At 30.6% G+C, this 18920-nt stretch overlaps 1 protein-coding gene across 2 annotated transcripts in view; it reads right to left on the bottom strand.

Annotated features, from left to right (window-relative positions):
• Window positions 1-18920, bottom strand: part of LOC134700238 (protocadherin-9-like) — a 52133-nt gene that overhangs the window by 20722 nt on the left and 12491 nt on the right. For both annotated transcript variants that reach the window (XM_063561597.1, XM_063561599.1), the window contains exon 2: window positions 14117-14278. The gene's annotated coding sequence lies outside the window, so the exon portion shown is untranslated. The remainder of the gene's footprint in view (window positions 1-14116; window positions 14279-18920) is intronic.

Genomic DNA, 18920 nt, shown 5'->3' with positions numbered 1-18920 from the left:
AATGCTTGAAATATTATATTTTTAAAAATTCTTTTCAAATTATATTTTATTGAAAAGAGAATAACTTTTCCTGGTAAAGTACAAACACAAGCAGATTTTATTTACTCTCATTTGCACTAGATTTTAAGCCTCTTGCAAATTATCAATTTCTCTTAATTAATTTGCACTGAAATAACGATAGCTAATGATTAATTCCAAAATAAATAAATTTTGGTGACTCAATATTGTGGTTTTGTCCCACACTTATTTTGATTATGTAGGTATGTCTTAATATCGATTTTTACCTACAATTTACCTTTACTTCTTTGATCTTTTGTTTTTTACCCAAGGACATAAGCAAATTTGCCAATTACAATAAAAACATATACACTTTAACTTGTCAAAATTAAATGATTAAATTACATTCATTTAACCATACACCAAAGCTTAGTGGACAATGAAAAATTGTAAGTTTTGCCAAAAAACAAATTTCGCTGATTGATCTTTCAACAATAAAGGTGCTCTATTTTTATAGCAATTTTCTAAATTAGTTTACATAAACTACAAAAAGCTTATATATTCTCCATATATGTATTTACTTAATTTCTCCCCATAAATCTGAAAATTATATGTGGAAATTTAAACATCAAAGGTACAAAGCACTATGGGAAAGGTGTTATAAGTTATAAAACACTGATTGCGAAAAGTGTTACTTAAAAACTTTCACAAAATATATTGTAGGTATTGATTCTAATTCACCTCTTCTATTACTATGGGTTTAAAAATACCAACAATAGTTTGGGTTAAAGTACGACTAGACTTAGTTTAAATTTACCACAAAATTGTAAACCTTTTGTATTAGCGTACCACATAAGGAACATGAAATACAACTCATACCCACACACTTTTATATTTTTATGTTATTTTTTTTGGTTTCTGTCGAGAGGGGGTCAGGAAGGAGGGATAAATGATTTGATTTATATAGGTCTTCTACCTTCTAAATTAATAGATTTATTACATTAATTCTGCACATTCTGCAAAAGGGCAAGAAAAACATTTAATGGATATATAGCCAACCTCCATTGAGATGCTCTCAAAGGAATTTTATCCACTCTTATATATAATTATTCAATATGGGGCATTTAATGCATTTAATTGCAAGATAAAGTTCTTTATATTTTATCTTCTCTAGCCAGCATACCAGATGAACCATCTTCCAAGTGTCAAAATATTCATCAAATTATATTACACATACTTATACTGCTTGCCAATATAGATAAAGCAAGATTTTTTTTTCAGAAAAAAAACTTCAATTTTTAGGGTTGATGTTTTTTTTTAGGTAATAAGTAAGATTTCATTGGCTTGATGTGACTGTGTGACATATGTTTTATAAACTGACCTTCAAAAGAGGGGGGGGGGGGGTGTTATACAGACTTAATAAATATAACATAGTTTTTGTTGCTCAGTCTATAAAGTTTTTAATGTTGTGTTTATAAGTATTTTGTCGATCATAATTTTTGGTTGTTTTTATTTTTTGGCACAGGATTTTATCATGCAGTCCTTTTTCAACCTTTATGTTTAAATATGACATCTTTCTCTTTGGTATATTTTGACACTTTTTTTCAAACAGTAGTTTTTACTATATTAGTGAGATATTATTACAGACCGATGGAATTCCAAAGTAATCCATTCCTAGATGAGCATATAAAAACTTAAATAATTCATGTCATGATAAAACTATATCCTGCCTGCTAAAGGCATGATTAAGTGGAAAATCCATAAAAATAAATTGTTCTGGGAATTGAAGAAATTTAGCACAGCTTTATAAACTAGGAAAATACATAATTCAAAAGCTCAATTTGTAAAAGTCAAGCAGTAGCCAAATATCATAAATATATACTTATCGAAAGGTGACGATAAATGGCTGACCTGTGTTAAGAGAGAGCCATATCTCTTGCACGTTAAAGACACCTTTGAAGATTTCGAAAAAGAGTAGGCTAATGCCGCTAAAAGGCAGCACTCGCACCCACAAAGTGGAAAGGGATTAATATAAGTTGCAAAACTTGTTTCCCAATCCACTGTAAATAAATGATTAAACTAAATATATACTTAAAAATAAGTCATCAATGCAACCTTCACATTGGTGGATCTGAGGAGGGTGGTCCGGGGGTTGGAAACCCCCTTTTTTAGCCACCCAATGCATTTGAATGGGGACACATAGTTGGAACCCCCCTTTGTCCTGGTGTTGGAAACCTCCCTTTTTTAAAATGGCTGGATCCGCCCCTGCTTCATGACGGAAGAATACAGGATTACACACTTCAAGCACATACATGTAATCTACCGTATAGCAGGTTATTTTAGCAGGGTGTAAGTTTTCGCGGATAGAACAAAATCGCCAAAGTTAATTCCTCCAATTTAAAAGAGTACATGCAAAGGTATTGGTACTCTATAACATATGTCATGTGATATATATAAGATAAGATAAGATATTTTATTTCCAATTATGGGCCCCAAAGGGCATAAACATTACAACATCAATAATTTTTTCATAATACAATACAAACAATGAGATAAAAAAAAAAAAAGTTAAACGAGAACTATTTAAGTTCTTAAAGAATACGTAGATAAAGAATCTATAGTATGTTTTTTTTTTTAATGCTAATGCATTTTATTGCAAGTGTGGTTGATATAGATAACAAACAAGCAGCCCAAAAAGAAAAAAAGAAAAATAGATATCCACATATGTATAGTACACAAAAAGTTGGATCAATTAAATATATAATAATTAGCCAAAAAGAAAGTAGAAATTAAACATGTCCATGACTCATCCTGTGTCAGCAGCAAATAGGAAAGCATTATGGTTTCCTAAAGGCAGCTGACACCAGGGGGCGATACCTTATGGGCCATAGGCATGTAAAATGTGTGTAAATGTCTCTTTCCTACCTGTATCAAAAGCAAACAAGGAAGCATCATAGGTAACTTGAATGCAGTTGATACCAGGGGACGATGCCTCAAGGATATAAGAGAACATTTGAATAAATAATATATCTTAACAATTATTTTTTTTTTTTTTAATCGGCTAGTATGTTTGTGATATTCAGATGAATATAATTTTCTATGTCCAATCAAATGTATATACACACATAGATTTCCTTTAACTAATCTTCACTAAGGAAGATGTTTGTATATAAAATTACATATTATTTTAAGTAACTCAACATTTTCTACACTAAATAACCAGATAATTTTGCTTTGACTGTTCATATGATTAAAATAAGAATTATATTGTGCAATACTAGCTAACATACAATTTCTATCATCCTCAAATTTGTTACAATCAAATAGAAAATGAGCCTCATCTTCGACAGTATTGGAAGAACATTTATTACATATTCTGTTAATTCGGGGAATACCCTGATATCTACCTAATTCTATTTGTAATCTAAGAGAAGATACACGTAATTTAGTAAAACTTCTTCTAAGTTCAAAATTCTTGATCAATGTTAGATATTTTTCAAAACCAAAATTTGTTTTATATAAAAGGTAGGTTTTCAGTTTACTGTCTGAAAATTTATCTATTTGTTTTTTCCAACAGCTAATAAACAATATTGATAGCTTGGTTTGTATATATTTCTTAAATTTGTATAAGGATTCACAAAATGGAGCATTAATATGGCATTTGTATAGTCAATACCAAGTATTTTAAAAACAACATTTATTGAACCATACCATGATGTTATATTCATGTGATGTAGTGTCTTTGATTGTGTATATATATATCAACGAGAGAACATCCAAACAATATGTGCCACCAAACAGGAAACCATTAGAGGTCAAAGAATGATATACATGTAGCTAAAACTAATGAACTATAATTGACCTCTAAATGTCTTCAACATTTCCCCTTTTTTTTGCAATGTTGGGTTACTGTTTTATTTTCTATTTAAACAACCTTAAAGACATTTCTTTTTGTGTTAATGCAATATACATCAAGATTTGAGTCATTATCTAAGGACAATACAACATGAAGCTGAGACAATTTGATCATATTACATAGGAAACAATATACCAGCAAACTCAAAGACAATCTGAACAATTGAACAATTGTTCTGCTAAAGTATAGTTTTACACAAAAACTCCAATTCTCAAAACTTTGCAAGAGGGAAGATGACACCTTTTCTATGTATGATACATTGATCCACAAATGAAACAGATTTTTTTTATAGCTTTTTACAATTATTTCATTTTCAATAAATCTAGATGGGAACCCCTTATATTTTCAGTAATTCTAATGTAACCCCTTATATAAGTACATACCCCCATATTCCATATATTCTTTTTTCAAATGTATGTTTTACTCTTGATGTATTTCCAACATTCAGACTTGGTTAAATTATTCACAACTTTCAAATAAATTATTAAAATATCAAAATTTTCAAAGGTCATCTCTAAATTTGTAAACTAAGAAACAATGTTCAATAAATGTTGTTTATGTTGTTCTAAAGCTTTATATAATATATTGTTACAATATTCACTGCTTTTCTCAAAATCAAAATTTGGTTTTATACGTACATTGCAAGAAACAAAAGCTGACGACAAGCTGATCTAAAGGTTCATTGACATTTTCATCAAAGCCTTTTTTAAATTTAAAAATTGAAAGTTTCTTGCAATATAGTAAGCAGCTTACCTTATATTTCATGTTTTTAATGTAAAACTAATCCTTAAATATTAAAGTTGAAACATCACAACTGTATGGTCATATCCGTATAGTCTCACAGTACAAGTCCAAACCATGTTTACGAAAAAATTGGTAGTTTAAATAATTTTCCGATATATGTTCAATTATTTTCTTTTGTTTAAAATCCTTGAGTATTTAGAATACAATCTGAAAAGTGTTCTTTCTCTTTTAAAAACATAAGTTGAGTCACACCATTGCAATTTAGAAACACGGCATTTGTACCACAGAGCAATTTTCGAAATCGCGGAACTTTAAATTTTTTCTTTTAATGTTTTTAATGTTAATGGAAGGTATAAACCCGCTGACGTGTGATTGAAGTTTTAGACTGATATAATTATATGATTGAATATTTTAGATGATTTAGGTCTCAGCTCTCATTCTTTGATATGGTCTGACGGAGCAAAAAATCGCCACAAGCGATGCGTCTATTAGTGATTTTTTACCTGAACCTCTTTAGCACATAGCAGAGAATCCCACCTCCAACATTTATTGACTTGTTAAACTTCAATTACGGATGTTTTTAGAGGTTTATGGCTAAAATCTATAATAATGTAGAAACATGTCACCTGTCCTACTCAGGTCAGTCGTATCAAAGGTTCATCAAATATTTAAAGTATTTTGGCCACTGAAACATAAAACAAAGACCCATAAAATTCTTTCATGTTCTGAATTGTTTTTGTTTTAGTTCTATAGGAACACATTGACTTGGTTTCTTCATGTAATTTGTAAGTGCCTGAGTCTATAGTGTTTCATCTCATGCAGACAGGCAACACTTACAGTGGTGGATCCAGGGGGAGGGTACCACAGGTTGGACCCCCCTTTTCTTAAACAATCAATGCATTTGAATGGGAACATATAGTTGGAACCCCCCTTTGTCCTGGGTTGGATCCCCCTGACTTAATTCCTCATTCTGTGACTGCAGGGACATAAACATGTATTCCGAAAATGATGATTACATAAAATTTGCCTATCCTTATATAAAACCTTTGATGTTTGCATCGACTCATAAAACATACATTTTAATGCTCTTCGATTTTTTGATTGCATAATAACTTATTTTTATACATATTGATCTGAGTTTAGTTGTTGTATCAGTAATGTTTTGTTTAATTTCATCGATTTTATCTGTAATTTGAGTTCTAAAAAACAACTTTGTTTCTCTTATATTGTACTCTTTTTTAACAGCATGCAACTAATTGTTACATCACATCATGTGCAATGAACCGTGTAACACAGAGAAACTGTGATTTCCTGTGGAAGAGAAACTTGCTTTGTCATACAGGACATGCTGGTATTTTTTTACAAAAGAAACATTTCCTGACCTTCTGAATTTTAAAAGTAATTTCAAGTAAAAAAGCTTAAAATTCTTTTAGAAAAAAAGGTATACAATTTTGTGAAGCTGCAATTTCCGCATAACAATACTCAATTTAAACATCAATACCGAACTATAATTTTGTTTAATTTAAAATATTTGTTTCATATGGACAGGACTATTTCAAACTAATGTAATATTTATTTGCACAAAAAGCCTTTTCAAAATACAATTCCCATGCATTATAAAGCTGTTTTATTCTCCATTGAAAAACAATTGCTCCTGTCATTGTGATATAATTTTGCTTTCATCTATTTCATTATAGGAAATATAAATTTTACTTACATTAAACATTATGGCAGATTGCAAATAATTTTTTTTTGTTAATTTCTATTAACTCCAAGTTGGACAGTGAAACACAGCCATTTTTTTATGTTTTTGAACTTCTAATTCTCTTCCGCTGACTTTACTTTCTGATATATCTCAATTCATGTTTTTTCTATCGATCGACCCTCAAACGTCGAAAATTATAACCATAAACAAAAGGTATGGGGTAGGGGTTGATAATTCTTTTGTTTGACTGTTATTATTGTTAAGCATTATAGCGGGATGGCATATATAGGTATTTAAATCTCTTGTAAATACAAAGTCAGTGAAAGTTATGCTGAAAGCGTCACAGTGAACGGAAACAATAGCAGGGAAAGTGGCCCGAAAAATTGTCTCTTATCTTTTAACAAAACAAACAAGTATGAATTTCTAGCAAGAAAAATGGGAATGAGTCATGAAAGATATTGTTAATGCCTCATTAATCAGTAATTAAAAGCTACCATATCAGAAAAAATTAGTAAATTTTTTAACTAATTTGCAGATAAGGAAGTATTAATGCCTTTGTACTTTTTATTGTACTGATATCAAAATTGATTGAGGGCCAAAAGTTTAATCATTTTAGTTGTACATTTGTACTGAAAACAGATATAAATATATTCAAAATATTTAAACATATAAGTGCTTTTAGTCTTAAATTGTTTTTTGTGATTAAATTTGTAGGAATTTTAATTCAATTAAATTTTGAAAGTTTTTAACATTGGAGAGAATATTTTTAATTTTAAATAATACTTTGTGAGTGTTAAGTTTAATCAATTTTTATTTCATCTTTTAAATCTTAATTGAGCTGTTTGAAGTCCATATTTTATGAGAAAATTGGAGTCAAATAAGTGAAAAGCATCAAGTCTTAAAAATGTATATCTATATTTGATACTAAAGAAAAAACAAGGTTACAAACCGAATCTAATACTTGACTGTCACCCCTTTTAATTACGAAAGTAAAAACTATATAAAAAGGTGTGACAAACATAAGCGAATACCAACAAAAGATGCACCTAAAAACCTCTCACATGAAAAAAAAACAAAACAACAAAAAAGTAAAAGTGTCTGAAAGATGGGAGTATCAAATGAGGCAAATCTGACAGTGGCGCTGAGCACATACAAAGAACATGATAGCCGGAAATTGAGGAGAAGACAATACTATCGCCACGAGTACGATGGCTATCAACGAGATCTCAGATTGATAGAACTCAATGCTATGAGATAACACCCATTGTGCGCGGTTTGACCTTTTTGCACAATCAATATCTAATCTCTAAACAGAGGGTAAACTTGAAACTGATATTCCGATAAACTCAGATTTATATCAAGGCAAACTTCATTGAATATGGTGTCAATAGCAAATGATTAAAATACGGATTTTATTACTGAAATGGAGGTTTTTAATTCAAATTGTTAATTATGTAAGAAAAGGTGAATTATATTTGTCCATGGAAATGTCATCTAAAATTATAGGAAACTATTTTTGTTGTTATTTGAGTCAATTTTTTTAGTATAAATTTAAAGAATAAATGTTTACATCTTTATATTGAAGATCTCAGTGAAAATAATACACTCTTACATGAAGTGTGTTCAATTTTTTTTTTTTTTAGATATTTCCTATTTTGATTCAAAACATTAATTTTCTAGGAAGATAAACTCTAAATTAACTGCATAAGAACAATGGTTGGAAGCCAGAAAATAAGTGACACACTTATTTTTCACAATGCTTTTCTTTAAAAAAAAAAAAAAAAGGGGGGATTTCAAATAAAATGAACTCTCTGCACCTGCCACTTCTGCCTATATGTTATAATTCTTCAACATTTTAGAAATTTTATAATCCTTACCTTGAAGCATCAACAAATTTTGGTCTCATTTTCCGAAAAAAAGCTTCGCTGACAAATTCCTTAATGTCCTTACACGAAAATTCAATTCAACAACTAATGAGCCGTGAACAGAACCAAACAAGCTTAAAAATATTTCCCAAAGGTTCTCAACGTTAATAATTAAACTAATGGACACCATACAACCCTTAAACAGTTGAAAAAAGAAACATTCTATCCATTAAACAAACAGGCTAAACCTTTAAGTAATACTCTTAAGTCACCTGCTGAGAAAGTGGCGTAATGTTGTGTAAAGTTAAGTCAATTTGTCCCTCATACATGTTAATCTTAATCCAATAATTCATGACAATGAATGGTAGGGATTTAATTAATAAATCCAATTAGGATAAATTAGGATTAATTAGTCAATGGGCAATACATAACTTTCTAAGAAGATTTTGGTGGGTAAATAAGATAAAATTATGTGACAAAAAACATTTAAAGACTTATTAAGGCATTTGTCATAGGTTTCTAAATGATCAACAGTATAATCAAATATCTGAAAGCTTATTTAGAATGTTCCTTTACAGTAATCTGGTATCTAAACTTGTTCAGAATGTTCCTTTTCAGAAACATGTGACTATAAAATCATCTTGATTAACTTCAGGCGAATACAAAAATACATCAATGCATCTGTAAACCTATTTAGGTTTTGAAAACAAATTCAACGTAAAGTCTTGGACTGTTCGCAAGTTGAATTATAATCCAATGCTACAAAAGGGACCAAACTCAATCTTTTATTTCATTATATTTTGTAGATGAAATTGCTCCAAAATAAATCAGAGTATTATATATAGTTATACATGTTAACTTGTTGATTTCTATATGATGCCACTCATACATATAAAGTGCCTAGAAAACCAATCTAATGATGTTAGAGTATATTTGATTTGTAACTTCCTCCCTGGCCGGGGCTGGCACCTGTACTTTTTATTTCTAACTTCTATGACAACATATTTGCAGAAATAAGACATTGCATGAAGTCTGCATTAGTTTTATCTGGAATTTGTTTCTTAAATGACTTTTTTTATGGTATTTTTAACTGTGGCATAGAATTCTAAGCCCTAAAACAAAGCTCTAGAAACCAAAAGTCTTTATCCATACTTAGGAATAAAAAATTTGGACAATAATCCCTTTTGCTTTGTGGTGTCAGACATAAAAATATCTCTTATGAAGTCAAATTATATGAAATCTTTGATGATGTCCATTAACAGTGGACATATAGCAATCAGGTCAATTTTTGGTTCTATTGGACAGCCCATTACACCCTCTCACCCCCCTTTACAGTGACCCATAGATAGAAACTATTCTGTAGTCCTAATGAGAGCTATATTTCATGGGATTATGAAAAAAATCCACTGTCACTAATAAGTAAACTTGACTCTAGCTTAACTAAGAGAACACAAAACTATTCTAAACCTTGAGAAAATTATTGAAATATTTTCATAACACTTGAAAGTGCAATAAGCCAGTTCTGATATGCCACATCATTATAACGTTTGTTCCTCATGTCAACAAGACTTTGCATTCAAACTTACCTCTAACCAAGAAGATACCATAAAAGTGATGACGAAAGTCAATTCAGATCATATAAAGTGTCACCGAGGGTCCTTACAATTTATCTGAGTCAACAATTCAAATCGAATTTCATTTCTGCTAATACTTTTCAAGTGTTCAATTCAAATAAATGATTTTTATAATTCCGAGCACTCGTGGATGCCCAATGTTTCGATTTAAAATACTACAATTCAGAATTTTTTTCATTTGAAAAGCAATGAACCTGCAATGCATATTAAATGTTATATTTAATATTCGTCTGAGAGGCGCTTAAATAAAAATATTTTCAAGTGTTAACTAGGCAAGTAAACACGCCCCTTTTATTGAAATCGAAACTGCGGTATACAAAATGAATTTCAACATTATACAAGAGAACAATTTGCAACAAAAGTGTCCCACTCTGATGTGGTTTAAGTTTGATAGTGCTATTGTCATCAGAAATAGGGGGACGATAAATCTACCTCAATTAAGGATGATTCGATTGAAAATTTAATGTTTTTTAAATTACAATTCGGATATCGACAATTAAACTGTCAAAGCGCCACCTATTATTACATCTTTCGACGTTGAAATCAGACTGTTTTTGATGTTGGTGATATTATTATGTTTTTATTCAAAACAACCACCCATCATACTAAATCTCTCTCCATAATTCAACTTTATTTCCCAAAATAATCTAAAATTAAATACAGATAAATCTTTTTGATCAAGTTTACAAATTTTATTGTACAATTTTCCCATGATAATTTGTACCAGCAATCCTTTAAGGTTAAATGACTGAAGTTTTTCAACAAAAGTAGCACAACCCATCAAATTTTCAAAATGGCTGACTAATGAACAGATTGGCAGGAATTTAGTTCTATAGTAACAGCCTTAGCTTTGTGACAAATCAATGGTCCAAAATCTAGTCGAAATAATCTCTATGAAGCCAGTATCCTGGTTTGTCGAAGTGCATTTAAATAATCCATGGTCGATCTATTTCAAATATTATGACAAATTAGGTAATAATAACTATTTAATCCAGAAATCCTCAAAGTACCCATAAACACTATTAAATTATATTGAGATATACATCTGTCGGCAACTTCATAAATTTGCATTTTTTTTATGATCACCCTTTTTGAAAAGATGAATGTAAGTATGGATCTGGATTATTATGTGACATTTTGTAGAATAATCTTATTTTTGTGACCAGAATAGATGCAGGCATTGCGCTTATAATACACATCAACGAGATGGCAATCCAACACAAAAATAAGCAAAAGATACACATAAAGAGCAACACATAGTATTAAATGAAAAAAAAGGGCAAAACAGTCTTAAATAAAAGAAAGATGTCCACACACAGATGTCAACTTTCTGATCTAAGATTACCATCAATGAATCCGACATTTTTCAATTCTCAAAACACATATTCTCTTACTTTTTCTCTTTATCAATATTATTTGAGGCTAAAAATATCAGAAACTGCACACATTTTCTGTCTGCAAAAAAATCATTATACATTGCACAAGGAGACAGCACAAAATATCAAAAAGTTGTAAAGAAAAGAAAATGTTTCTAAAACAAAGACTTTAACTATAGACGAGAAAGTTGTCTTTCAAGTTATACTTAAAACCCCAGACAAATATTTGTACAAAAACATCAATAACATGTCCTTATTATGAGTGGTGCCGTATGTCTACCATATAATATAGATACATAAAATAACTTATTTTTTAAAGTGAAAGTCGATTATGAAAGAAAACGGTAATTGCTTGTTTATGTCCCATGTAACTCATTATGTACATAACTATCGAAACTGATTCAACCCTATACTAAATGACGCATACCATTTCCACAAGAACTCTTACTTACAAAAACAATAAGTATGTACTTCTAAGCTTTGATTGAGATTTATTTTCTTCACGAAAAGTGGATAGTCTTAAGAATTCAATAAAAGATGCAATAAAGTTTTTAGCAATTCCAATTATGTGTTTGAAGGACAATAATTATTTTTCTTATTTCAAAAACAGAAATATAAGATAAAGAGTGCTTTTATCACAAAATTTAATTATTTGTGAAATTAAGAATTCTGTTTTTTCAATATTATTGTAAATTAAATTGATTGAATTTTGTAGTGGTGATTTTTTTTTATCAAATTGATAACAATTTTCTATTTTTTTAATTTTCTGAATACAAGGATTGAAATAACTTAAATTTTAACAAAAATAAACCTAAAATTAAGATTAGCTGGAAGAAAGTACTTTATCTCAAAACATATATGCTATAACTTCTTGAACAGTCAATTAATCATTTGTGTAAGCTTAATAGACCAACGAAGCCATTCAGTTTTCTTTAACAGTGCATGCCTATAAATAATGCAAACACTTTAATGGAGAATGACAGAATTTTCCTTCATATTTCTGAGAAACCCCTTAATTTATCAGATTATTTCAAACACATGTACCTACCAAAAGAATTTGGACAAGCAAAAGTACAATATCAACAATTACAGAATTTTAATTTCACAATACCAAGAATGTTGATTTGATTCATGAAAATCAATAAATCAAGCTATTCACAATTATATGCAACCCTGATAGAATGATACACAGTTCTCTACAGGAACCTCTTTAATCTTCTATTAACTTAAATTTGATCAATTAAAAACATTTTACCGAATAATACCAAAAACGTAACTTTTGAAATTACACCTGTCCAATTTGGGTTGCTTGGTTTGGTTTCGATTCAGATTTTTTGTCGCCTGGGTGGATGGTCAGTTTGTGTCCAGACAGCGGTCATTTATTTACCTGATGACTGATTATTGTGGTTTAACAGAGTGAAAGTTTGTCAACACCCACTTTTTTATTCTGTTTACAAATGTTTATTGTCCATTTCTCATTATGTAAGCTGTCATCTGATGAAATGGACACCTAAATCTTTGGTCAATTACAAGTTTCAAATTTCTATTACAACTTTGGTTTAAATGTGGACTTCACTTTTGCCCATGATAATGTTTTTAATTTGTAGTCTTTAGATGAAAAGTTTAATTTTCTAAACCTTAAAAATCACCACTACATCATGCATGAAATTTGTTTTTCCATATTTTTCTTGATATTAGGGAAAAGAAAATTTAGATGACCTGCTTCATCAATATATGCACCTAAAGGGAGATTTTTTTTTAACCTTGTCTATTTTATTGTTAATTAAGATGTCTTCCAAAATTCATGTTGGACACCCAAATTTTTTGACACTTTCACTTTCAAATATTTTTTGACTAAAATCAACACATTTTGATAGTTGATTGATCAAGGCATGCCATGTTCACTTTAACATATAAAGACAACATGCCTTTAAACAAAAGCTTATATTTAAAAAAAATCTTTATCTAGTATTTTACTAAATGCCACAAAACAATGTCACTTTCTTTTTATTATGTGTTTGTTTATCAAGAGGTCTGCACTTATTTGCACCGGTCTGGTCATTTTCACCTGATCGCTATCTGAGAAATCACACCCAAATTGTCATTAAAATATCATTTCCTTTCACTGAAATGTACATTTCTCATTTACCTGAAACATACAACCTTAATGGGAATAAATAAGGGAATATACATTAGTCAAAAACAAGGAAATAGTTGTTTCAATCTAATATTCCAATAAATTATAGTATTGGCAATGTAAATTTTATTCCCATTTCCTGAGTTGAAACTTTATATGACAAGTTTACTAACTGGTACAAACATAGATATGGCAAAGCCCAGCAGGAGGTTTGTGAGCATATTAAAAATGAAAACAACACTTTGTATAATTTTGTGTGTCTAAAGCACTGTTCTGGATTTACTTTCATCAGAAACACTTGTTAAGTCAAATGATTGAAACCCAGTTTTTGTTAAGTTGAAGACTCAGGTCTCTGCTAGAGAGTTGTCTCATTGGCAATCATACCACATTTTCTCATTTTTTTTTATTGTAACCCCACCATATTTAGTGACAAACTGTGTCAAAATATCTAGACCTAATTGTGGTGTTTAAAAGTTTACTGTCATTTTTTAGGTGAGACAAATACTGTTGTTGACTGCTTTGTTCTGTGGTACATGTACTGTCCAATATTTTATAAATGCCTTTTTATTTTTTAATGTTTCATCCAATTCTTTTAGACAAAGGGCTACTGGTACCCTGTTTGGTATGTTTTGCATTACTCAGAACAAAGATTTTGATTGACTGATTATTGGTTGCTTAACGTCCAGTGGCAAATATTTCTTTTATGTTCAGGACCAACAAAGATTTTGTATCTGGTACTTACTATTCAAACAATGCTTCAAATGATGACTGAATACAATCTATCATATCCGATGTGGTTGTGGATCGTCTTTTCTGACTGTATGCCTGTTTGTTACACTCTTTTGTCAGTAGGCACGCTGCATAGGCTGCACACAGATTGGGACCGTACAGGGATAAAAGGGCACTGAAAAGAGAAAAATATACTGTTTCAAAACTGAAACTAAATTACAAATATCGAATCATTCCTTAATAGGAATCTGAGTACAAATGTACCTGTAACAAAATTTACAGACTGATTAATAATCAGCCAGACATATCATGTTTGTTGTTACCCGCAATTTGCACGAGTGGGGGTATAAATTCAGAATACCGGTACATAAATTGAGAAATTAATGTTTAGTTTTAGATTAGAAAGAGAATAGACAAATGAAAGTCTTGCAGTATATGATACACCAAATAAGTTCAGTAAATGAATTAAACTTTGTCATTTTGTTTCTCCTTAAATCATCAATAAGGCATTTAAAAAGAAGAAATGTTGCAGATTTGTTTCATGTTCTTCCTCAATAATTCAAGTTTCCCACTCTATATTTAAATTGTAAGAAATCAGAATGTAGTCAGACATGCTTATGGGCAAACATCTGTTCCAATGTTTAAGTCCACAAATTCTCTTTCAATTTCTTTGTTAAATTTAAAATTTTTAAATTAATTTTAATTCACGAAAAAAAATGAAATTTTGTCCATTCCATCATTAACAGTCCTCAACTGAATCAACACAAACGTCAAAAGTCTGTCTATTTCATTAAAAAATCAGGATGCCTCTACTGAAATTAACAAGAACAACAAAGTCTTTGTATATTTCATTATAGAACAAGGCCCCAACTGAAATTAACATGCAATGTATGTTATTCTCTTGTCTCATTTCATTTAATTCTTGGTAAAGTTTGGTCTAATAGATTACAAAGCAATGTCTAAACATCTCAAATTAGTGTCAATTTCAATAAACAGACATGGAAATTCTATAATTTCTGTATGTTCAGCTGACAAATTGATATTAGTGTAACACATGCAATGAATTTTATTCCTATATTCTTCCATATTAGGAAAGTTAAAAGTCAGAAAAGATTCGTAAATTACATTAGCTAGATTTGAATGTCTAAAATTCAAATCTGGGTTTCCATACAATGATGGACGTCTGTTAGCAGAAGTCACATGCGATTGTATAATTTGCTTGTCAATTTTAATCAAAGAGTACTATTTGAAACTTTGTAATGATCTTTGATTTGATGGAGAATAAATTAGCAGAGCTTCAGCAGAAAGGAGTTCAATTTAGCATAGGGCCATAGTTATTATATTTTTAGTTTTACGAAATTTTTTGACAAAACCAATGGGTAGGAGGACGAAAAAAAAAAAAAAAAAAAAAACTGCTGCTGCTGATTTTTTTTTAAATACCATGCAACCATCAATATCAAAATTTTTTTTTTATTTCACCAGGAGATTTTCTACTAGTGTAACAACTATTTTTTTTTTCTTGACAAGGTTTGAATTGAAAATCAATGTGCAACAACTTACTAAATCACCAAGAGCATAAATTTAGATTCTTTCATGCAGTTATGAACTAAAAAAAATTTTTTTGCATGAAAAACACTGGGTCGGAGGAGAAAAAAAATTAAAAATCAACATTTTTAATTTTATTTTTTTTCCTATTTGACAAAAATTAGGGTAGGAGGGTTCGTAAAACTAAAACTAATAAAACTACGGCCTAGGCAAAAATAAATATGCATATCTCATAAAATTTTACATTGTTTGCCATGTTGCATTATTTGAGCAGTCCTGCAAATTATGACTATTTGACAATATCTTTCTTTTTCTTTGAGGGGGGGGGGGATAGGAGGGGTCCTGATCCCGAAATCCCAGGCTTAAAAAAACGAAATCCTGAAATCCTGAACTTAAAAAAACGAAATCCTGAAATCCTGAACTTAAAAAAATCCTGAGGTTCCGCAAATTCGAAAAAAAGAATTCCTCGATCCCGAAAGGGTCAATCCTGAAATCCCGAGCTTAAAAACACCCAATCCCCTCTTCTTGTATGCTGTAGTTTGTTGCTTACTTAAGTCTATGCAGATGGTTTGGCTGAGAAGTAAAATTAAGAGGGGATTTTTTTCCTGCAGTTTAAAATGCATTAGCATTTTCTTTTTTGCATGGGTCACAGAACAAAAATTTCTGGTAATTTTCATTCTCATCTCTGTGAACCTCTCTTAAAAAATAATGCTCTGGTTCCTAATATACCAGCTGGTCTTATACGATAAAATACTGTGGATTCATTTATTTTCGTGGATACCAATTTTCATGGATTAAGGAAAACTTGCATATTCGTGGATATTTAATTTCGTGGTTTTGCTAAAGTCTGAATATAAGCCTATAGAAAATTTATCATTCTTTGAACATTTAATTTTGTGGTTCACCTGTACCGATGAAATCCCTGAAAATTGGTACAAATAATAGTGAATCCACAGTAGACAACATAAATCAGGAAGCAGTTCATATGTAGTCACTTAACCTGACCATTAATTTCCTCCTAGGAAAGATCAACTATGGCAAAAAACTCTGGTATAAACCCTGATGTCCACCCTTGTCCATGATTATGTCAATTACATGACTGTTATAACTAATTTGTAAACATCAACAATTAATGATCACCTGACATTTGTAGTAATTATTTGTGATTTAGGACAATAATTATACATCAACTTTTTATCTGACCATACTGTGAAGAGATTTTTTATTGGCTGACAACAAACATGTCCATTTGTTTCAGTTTCTGGTAAATGGGCATGGTGTAAAATAAGATTGTTGTAAGAAGCTGAAGTAAATGGAACTTAAAAAGGAAACAAAAGTCCAAAAATGCTTCATCTTTTTTCAACAGACTTTGGCAACATTTTGTTCTGTTGATGCACACTATTAGGTTACAAGAGCGCAATTATTTGTTTACGTTTTACCGGCAAGTTGTTTACCCCAAGATGGTACTCAGAATAGAATCCTATACGGCTTCTGATTGGTTGATACAGGATTGGAATTACATTTAATCGAAAGCTTATATAATTAGGTTTAAAAATTGCCGAAAATCATATTCACATTTTACGAAGTATAGAAAATATCTTCAATTTCTGCACGTCGGAGCCATTAAAAATATGCCTTTTTCATTAAGCGAAAAAAGTAGACGATTTTTTTCAACTGCATTTTAGGTCAATTTGAGCCGCATGACCCTATATTTTTTTTTGGTTGTAATGCAAAACTGGCATTTCTAGTAACAGGAACTGCCACTCGTTTTTCCCTAGTTGGTGTAGTCTTCGAGAAAAAAAATACGGAACACTAGTGGTATCCTATGGAAAATGCATTACGAATAATTGCGCTCTTGTAACCTATAGAGAAATGACACTTTTTTTTAATAAAGCTTTGAAAAATATCAAAAATTGTCATTTTGCTCGGGAAAAATGTGAAACAGTGAGAAACGGGGTCAAATGGACTTTTCATCGACGGGAATTCATGCTATAGTCTGTTTCCTATTTGTATTTATTTCTATATCTAAATCTAGGGTGGGCTCGAATGTCGACAAAGTATGAAAAGAATGCAACGTTTTTGTGGTATCTACTGTTTTTATCGGAAAGAGCATGTATTTATCTTGAATTTGAAGGTACATTTTGGTTTTTAACCTTAACGACCGTGTCTCAGTTACTGTTCTAGCAAAAAGCTAATTTCGTGAAAATTGGCCAAAAGGGTCCCTAAGCAAATACCAACGATTTAGTTAAATTGCAAAGTAGAAAAATTAATCTTGGCATTGAATATCGTAGTCTAAGAATAGTTTCATTTGCCAAAGTAGAAATATCATCATATTTTCAACATTTGGAAAAACTATAGTCTGTTTCCAAAACGTCTTTTTTCGAGAAATGGTTTCATATCTAGCCATTCTTCAAAATTCGATGTAGCTTTTCCATATCAGAACGGTTTTGTCGACAATATGATCAGTGCTGGGTGACCTTCGAAAAATTAGGCCAATAAATTAACATTATCTTCATGTCTCTTTGACCAGTACCGTATTTGGTGAAAAAATCAGTTCCAATTTTAGGCCTGATCGGCGGACAAAAACTAATTCTCCAAATTCAGAGAGTGATCAGATAATGTTTTGAAGATATGATATCATCTAGATAGACGCCAGCGCAACTTTTGGCGCGGGCGCTTAATTTTCGGAAATTTTTTTCACTACCGTATAGGTTACAAGAGCGCAATTATTTGTTTACGTTTTACCGGCAAGTTGTTTACCCCAAGATGGTACTCAGAATAGAATCCTATACGGCTTCTGATTGGTTGATACAGGATTGGAATTACATTTAATCGAAAGCTTATATAATTAGGTTTAAAAATTGCCGAAAATCATATTCACATTTTACGAAGTATAGAAAATATCTTCAATTTCTGCACGTCGGAGCCATTAAAAATATGCCTTTTTCATTAAGCGAAAAAAGTAGACGATTTTTTTCAACTGCATTTTAGGTCAATTTGAGCCGCATGACCCTATATTTTTTTTTGGTTGTAATGCAAAACTGGCATTTCTAGTAACAGGAACTGCCACTCGTTTTTCCCTAGTTGGTGTAGTCTTCGAGAAAAAAAATACGGAACACTAGTGGTATCCTATGGAAAATGCATTACGAATAATTGCGCTCTTGTAACCTATAGAGAAATGACACTTTTTTTTAATAAAGCTTTGAAAAATATCAAAAATTGTCATTTTGCTCGGGAAAAATGTGAAACAGTGAGAAACGGGGTCAAATGGA

This window comes from Mytilus trossulus, unplaced genomic scaffold (assembly GCF_036588685.1).
Source record: "Mytilus trossulus isolate FHL-02 unplaced genomic scaffold, PNRI_Mtr1.1.1.hap1 h1tg000128l__unscaffolded, whole genome shotgun sequence".
NCBI classification, from domain to species: Eukaryota; Metazoa; Mollusca; class Bivalvia; order Mytilida; family Mytilidae; genus Mytilus; species Mytilus trossulus.
This window is presented reverse-complemented; position numbering and strand designations above follow the sequence as displayed.